We start from the raw sequence: 8,120 nt of genomic DNA, 5'->3' as shown, positions 1-8,120 counted from the left end.
GTAGGAATCAGATCTACAGATCGGCTCGGGCTCCGGCGCCTGCTGGTGACGTCACACTATGTGATTGGCTGGACCGTTTGAAGGATGACGTACAAGTTTGTGGTTGGTCTGGACAAATTACCGAAGTAGTTATCGCGGGATTAGGTTTCATGGGATTTCATGTCATGTTCATGTCGCGCGCATTGCGTTTTTGTTGAACACAACTTCAAAATAAAAGCAATGCACATTCAGTCCATGCATGAGGTAAAATTAGGAAATACGTTTATTTTCTAATTTCTAATTAACCTTATGAGGGCCGGAAAATGCCCAGGTCTGGATTAGATCCTTACACGCTTACAAAGAAGGATTTTTCCTATGAGTTGGAAAATTATCCATCTGTTGAGTTCTCTGACATCTCAAACTACCTGGTGCTGCAGACATTGTTCTACATGGACAAACAGATGAAAACCTGGAAGAGCATGGAGGAGAACAACTTTTTATATGTGGCTAGATTAAAGATCTGGGGATCAGGACACTACAAGATAGACGGTGGTAGACGGATCTAAGCGCAGGAAGAGTGGTTATTAGAAGGTGTGATATTTACAAAAACAAAAGCAGAACCATAAAGCAGAGTATTTAAACAGCATTATAAACATGGCTAGAAACAAACGTTACAGTGATGATAATGATACTTCGCAAAGCCTCTGAAAACAGCGTCCGTATCTGTGCGTGCTGATTGCGCTCAAATCAGGATCAGGTGTTTCCCATAATGACCAGGTCCCAAGAACATGCACAACACGCTCCGTGAGTGTGCATGGCCGCTCAAACTGTGCCAGATTCGAGCGTGTGAAGACATAACAGTCAATTGTTCACCTGCTGTGTGACCATAACTTTTAGCTCATGTGTGTATCGCCATGCATTGCCACCAAAATGCCTCATTTTCATCGATAACCCATCGCAAAGCATTGCGAGCTGTAGTGTAACCATAGCTTAATGAGGTGGATGTGACGTCGGATGCAACCCAGAAATGGTACTCTATTATGAGTAAAAATAAGCTTCAACTTGAAAAAAAAATTCCATCGAAGCCCCATCTAGTGGGCTGTGGCTCAGTGGTTGAGAAACACTGATTTAGAGTACCCTTAAGCAGCTAACTACCTAGCTAGCTAGCTGATGTAACAATGTAACACAAGCTAGCCAGGAAGCTACGCTTATTGTGATACTAGCTAGCTGAGGTAATAACAAGCTAACAGATCCTTGTTAGCTGCATACTGTTACTATGTAATAAAGTACAAAATTGCAGTAGTTAGCGAGCTATTTATATTTCGAGACTCTACTATGGTGCTAGCTAGTTGAGGCAATAACAAGCTAATACAAGCTAGCTAAGTGATTTTGCTAATATTTAGAGAACCCTTCAGTAGTTAAGTACAGTGGTGCTTGAAAGTTTGTGAACCCGTTAGAATTTTCTATATTTCTGCATAAATATGACCTAAAACTTCATCAGATTTTCACACAAGTCCTAAAAGTAGATAAAGAGAACCCAGTTAAACAAAAGAGACAAAAATATTATACTTGGTCATTTATTTATTGAGGAAAATGATCCAATATTACATATCTGTGAGTGGCAAAAGTATGTGAACCTTTGCTTTCAGTATCTGGTGTGACCCCCTTGTGCAGCAATAACTGCAACTAAACGTTTGCGGTAACTGTTGATCAGTCCTGCACACCGGCTTAGAGGAATTTTAGCCCATTCCTCCGTACAGAACAGCTTCTCTGGGATGTTGGTGGGTTTCCTCACATGAACTGCTCGCTTCAGGTCCTTCCACAACATTTCCATTGAATTAAGGTCAGGACTTTGACTTGGCCATTCCAAAACATTAACTTTATTCTTCTTTAACCATTCTTTGGTAGAATGACTTGTGTGCTTAGGGTCGTTGTCTTGCTGCATGACCCACCTTCTCTTGAGATTCAGTTCATGGACAGATGTCCTGACATTTTCCTTTAGAATTTGCTGGTATGGGGGCGTCGTGGCTCAGGTGGTTAAGGCGCCATACCATGAATGCGGGCGACCCGGGTTCGATTCCGGCCCGAGGTCATTTCCCGATCCCTTCCCGTCTCTCTCTCTCCCGCTCATTTCCTGTCTCTACACTGTCCTATCCAATAAAGGTGCAAAAAGCCCAAAAAAATATCTTAAAAAAAGAATTTGCTGGTATAATTCAGAATTCATTGTTCCATCAATGATGGCAAGCCGTCTTGGCCCAGATGCAGCAAAACAGGCCCAAACCATGATACTACCACCACCATGTTTCACAGATGGGATAAGGTTCTTATGCTGGAATGCAGTGTTTTCCTTTCTCCAAACATAACGCTCCTTATTGAAACCAAAAAGTTTTATTTTGGTCTCATGCGTCCACAAAACATTTTTCCAATAGCCTTCTGGCTTGTCCACGTGATCTTTAGCAAACTGCAGACAAGCAGCAATGTTCTTTTTGGAGAGCAGTGGCTTTCTCCTTGCAACCCTGCCATGCACACCATTGTTGTTCAGTGTTCTCCTGATGGTGGACTCATGAATATTAACATTAGCCAATGTGAGAGAGGCCTTCAGTTGCTTAGAAGTTACCCTGGGGTCCTTTGTCACCTCGTTGACTATTACACACCTTGCTCTTGGAGTGATCTTTGCTGGTCGACCACAATGGTCTTGAATTTCCTCCATTTGTACACAATCTGTCTGACTGTGGATTGGTGGAGTCCAAACTCTTTAGAGATGGTTTTGTAACCTTTTCCAGCCTGATGAGCATCAAAAATGCTTTTTCTGAGGTCCTCAGAAATCTCCTTTGTTCATGCCATGATACACTTCCACAAACGTGTTGTGAAGATCAGACTTTGATAGATCCCTGTTCTTTAAATAAAACAGGGTGCCCACTCACACCTGATTGTCATCCCATTGATTGAAAACACCTGACTTTAATTTCACCTTCAAATTAACTGCTAATCCTCGAGGTTCACATACTTTTGCCACTCACAGATACGTAATATTGGATCATTTTCCTCAATAAATAAATGACCAAGTATAATATTTTTGTCTCATTTGTTTAACTGGGTTCTCTTTATCTACTTTTAGGACTTGTGTGAAAATCTGATGATGTTTTAGGTCATATTTATGCAGAAATATCGAAAATTCTAAAGGGTTCACAAACTTTCAAGCACCACTGTAACTACCTAGCTACCTCTGTTGTGATGCTAGCTAGCTGATGTAACATGTTAACACAAGCTAGCTAGTTGTTTAATCAGAAGTTACACTAGTTTGTCATCCCATATGGTATATTAACACTAACATTAGCATGTTGGTGACGTCTGATCAGTAATAGAAGGGATTAGCATCTCTGCTTTTATCCTACGTTATCACTCTCTCTCTCTTTGTTTCTTTCCATGTCTCACTCTCGTTCCGTATCTCTCTCCCACTCTCTCCCTCCCATCTGTATCTTTCTTCTTTCCTTTCTTCCATCTTTATCACTCCATCTTTCCCTTTGTTACATCTGCCTCTCCCTGTTTCTATGTCCGTCATTCATCTGTCTTTCCATTTCTGTCACTCTCTACTTTTCTTTCTTTCTTTCTTTCTTTCTTTCTTTCTTTCTTTCTTTCTTTCTTTCTTTCTTTCTTTCTTTCACAATCGCACATCCCTCTCTTTCTTCCTCCATCCAGCTTTATCTTCTCCTTGTTTTCACTATAACCTTCTCTCTCTTTCCTTCATTTTTACTTTATATAATTCTCAGATCTCTCTCTCTCTCTCTCTCGCTCTCTCTCTCAGGGGTGATTAGTTCAGTTGGAGCTCCAGCTGTGTTCATTTCGACTTTTTGCTCTGCTAATTCACACAGCTGTGACCAGCACACTCATGCAGCATGTGGCAGCTGGGTCATCACACTGTGTGTGTGTGTGTGTGTGTGTGTGTGTGTGTGTGTGTGTGTGTGTGTGTGTGTGTGTGTGTGTGTAGCATTTGTAGTCATACTGTATTCTGCACAGTCACTTCAGTAAATCCACTGTTGAGAGAGAAATAGAGAGAGAGGGAGGGTAATGAGAATGGATTGCACAGTGGTCATGTTAGATTTGGTTTGTACGTCCTGTGAATGAATAAAAAGGAAACCAAGTGTGCAGTAATTGAGCAATAGAGACCTGGAATTGTTTGTAATACTTACATCCTGAAAACCAATAAAATAGACAGACAGCCAGAGAGAGAGATAAATTGTGTTTCTTTCTCTTCTTGGATTTTTATATCACATCCTCCAAATTTGGTCAGTTGTCGATTCCAAGGCTAGCACACTTCCTTGGAGAAACATGATGGACTGCTGTTCATGCAACTTTCCAGAGCGGATACACACTCAGGAAAGCACTAACTACCCTTTTGTGTGCTCGTTAGCTCACTGAAGCCTTCGATTATTTGGTTTCACTCTGATCGACAGGGGAATTTTTGCTCTCTTGGACGACTAGAACTTGAGAGCGCACAATGATAGAGCCAACACTTTTCTGTTACTCCACTGGAAAGTTGGGGAAGCCATGGCCTAATGGTTAGAGAAGCAGCTTTGGGACCAAAAGGTTGCTGGTTCAATTCCCTGGACCAGCAGCAATGGCTGAAGTGCCTTTGAGCAAGGCACCTAACAACCCCCACCCCTGCTGTGGTTATGTCAGAGTCTTATAGAGATCTTGCATGTGACGTCACAGCCGATCCAGACTGTAACAGATGCCATCTTGTCGGTCAAACGCCATATTTTCTACTTCTACCTTTTCTTCTGGAAAACCCTACTATATACAATTCTACTACAACAGCTGCGGCTACAAGCTCTCCCTACCTGTGCACGTTTTTTATGTTTTTTGTGTGTATTTTTGCGTGTTGTTTGTCTGTACCGGACTTCAATATCCACTACAACCGTATGGACTTACTGGACATTGGTTTCCAGCAGAAAATGACGGTTTGTAGCGATTTCCATCGCATGCACAACATTCCGGACGAGATAGCGAGACCAGCGGGGTCTCCGTGGATTGTTATCGGGTCTTGCAGGCGAAGGAGGCGGCGTCGGGAGAGGAAGCAAAAGTGAGGCTGCAGAGCCGGCCTGTTGACTAAGCTCAGAAAACAGCCACTCAAATCTCCACTGCCAAACCTCTACCTCTCCAACACCCGATCCATGGTAAACAAGACGGACGATTTGGAATTACAGCTGGAATTACCTTATTCTATTCTATTCTATTCTATTCTATTCTATAATCGGCTGGTCAGTGCTATACTAGATACTACTGATATATCTAGTATCAGTACTAGTAATACTTAAGTGACTTACCCGTCCATTGAGGATTGTTATTTTCTTGTTTACAAGATGCCACATCTGAGGGCGGCTGACAAATCCTGAATTTCTGTAAAGATAACTGTCCAGAGATTTATAAGCACACAGTGTTTCACCACTGAACAGCGAGGGAAAGTTAATGAGGTAATTATACACGTCTGGGTATTCCACCTCTGGCAGTTCAATATCCACTGACACGGTCGTGAAAACTACGTCCGGTAATCGATAAGGGTCACTAATCTGTAGGTCGTTTATTTTAGACATATATCTAGTTATCTGTTCATTAGAAAAATGAGCCGTGTAGTCCGTCGGTTGAAATTTATCCATTTTGTACACGAGTGCAGCAGTATTCAGCGGTGTTTTTTACCGACAAGATGGCGGCTGTGTACTTTCCGGTCACTTGACTGCAAGATCTCTATTGTACATTGCTCAGGATTTAGATGTGCCATGCATCTTGAGGGGATTGTAACACACACATATGAGGTTCCATCTGCACGTAAAAATATTTAGGACCTTGCAGATATGGCTGTAGTCAAGACCACCATTGTCAAGCCCAAGATCAAGTCAAATCTGAGTCTTCAAAGGGTTAAGATTGAGTCGAACTGAAAGCAAGGCTGAAAAACCATCAAATCCTTTTTGAGGCCAAAATTGTATTCAACCAGTGTTGTTTTTCCAAACTCTCAGTCAAGACCAAAATGAGATTTAGTGAGAAGTTTTAAAAAATGCCAATTGATCTGAAACAAATGTAGTAAGTAATGTAAACTTGCCCAGATGCCTCCAGATCATAAATCATAATTTCACCATATTCAAGGATCACTTGAAGGACACACCAGCACCTTGTTGGATAAGGAGGAGGATCCAATTGCACCCCAACCACCTGCAAGCCAGCTATGCTTGGTATTTCCATCCAAAGGCTCATTCAGTGCACACAGGGACCAAGGAGTGGGAAGCGCTGGCCAATAAATTTAATGGCTTGGAGCAAATACACCAATGTTTGCATGATGAGATGTTTTTAGCTCTGTAGGACTTTGCCTGCAGGGTAATGCACCAGTCGAGTGCCATCACACCACTGATGGTGTTTTTCACCTCCATGCCCTCTGGTTAGTCTGCGCTAGCGTCCTGAGTTTGCCAAAAAGTTAACACCCGGACCAATGAGCCAAGTCCCGTGTTGCAGGTTGAGGGTAATAATGTCTGGCAGCTCAGTCAAGAGTAAATAAATGACCTACACACCATGGGGAAAGAGTCTAAAAAATATGGCAGATATTTCATCTGCCTTGAAGCCAAGCACCAATCTGAATTCCTCTCTTTCTTTCCAGGAAAACACACACTCCTAAAGACAAGATAATGTTTGTGTGTATCAGTGTGAGCTAATAATTGGGATTAAATATGCTAGCAGAACATCTGTAGTCATACTGTATTCTACACCATCACATCAATAAAGCTACCGTGAAGAGAGACAGACAGATGGACAGACAGACGGAGGGTAATGAAAATGAAAATGGATTGCACAGCGGTCACGTTAGACTGATTGTGAGAATGAGTGAAGGCATGATATTGTTGGCATGATGGCCGAGAAAAACAAACAAAGCCTGCGGTAATTGAGCGATGAGGATCAGGATGGAAGGGTTTGTAATTCTTACATCCTGAAAACCAACAGCCATCTCACAGGCCATAGATCACTGTCAGCTCCGATCTAGAGCTGGAAGGAAGCGCTAGGCTAACCATATGATCTGGTATTAGGGTTTTTCTTTTTTAGGTTAGCTCTAGATCCTACCTTCAAATCAAGTCACAGAGTCAGTAGAAAAAGCAAACGTTAAAAAAACAAAAACACGTACGTGTCGTCTGAGTAAAATATTCTATCTGAAACTGTGGGAGGTAGTTTGTGCCAAATATAAAGTTAACATTAAAAGATAAAAATTAATTCAGAGGAAAATGGCCAGATTCAAGGTGGTTGAATCTGGCCATTTCTTTTCTCATACAGTACCAGTCAAAAGTTTGTACACCCCTACTCTATTCATTCATAGCTTTTTCTGTATTTTGTATTTTCAACATTGTAGAACAATACCGCAGACATCAAAACTATGAAATAACATCTGGAACATATATACACTCGCCGGCCACTTTAATAGGAACTTGTTCCTGATTCTAAGATCCCTGTTCTTGGCTGCAGGAGCGGAACCCAATGTGTTCTTCTGTTTTATGTTGCATGCTGAGATGCTTTTCTGCTCACCGCAGTTGTAAAAAGTGATTATATATCCATAATCACTATATTCTTCCTGGCAAAAAAAGCTCGAACCACCTTGAATCTGGCCATTTCCCTCTGACCTCTCTTATCAACAAGGCGTTTGTTACTACCCACAGAACTGTCCCTCACTCACTCACTCACTCACTCGATGTTTTTTGTTTTCGGCACCATTCTGTGTAAACTCTAGAGACTGCTGTGTGTGAAAACCCCAGAAGATCAGCGGGTTCTGAAATACTCAAACCAGTCCATCTGGCTCAAACCAACACCCATACCACAGTCGGAGATGATCACACTTCACTGTGAGATCACAGTTTTTCCCGTTCTGATGTTTGAACATTGTGAACATTAACTGAAGCTCTTGATTTGTATCTGTGTGACTTGATGCATCGAGGGATCGGCTGATTAGAGAACTGCATCAAACAGAACAGCAGGTGGATGTAGGGGTGTTCCTAATAAAGTGGCCAGTGAGTGTATATGGAATTAATTATGTGGTAAACAAAAAAGTGTTTAAAAAAAACCTAAACAACAAAATATGTTGGATATTTTAGATTCTTCAAGTATCCAGT

The sequence above is a fragment of the Neoarius graeffei genome, chromosome 24, assembly GCF_027579695.1.
Source record: "Neoarius graeffei isolate fNeoGra1 chromosome 24, fNeoGra1.pri, whole genome shotgun sequence".
Lineage (NCBI taxonomy): Eukaryota > Metazoa > Chordata > Actinopteri > Siluriformes > Ariidae > Neoarius > Neoarius graeffei.
This window is presented reverse-complemented; position numbering follows the sequence as displayed.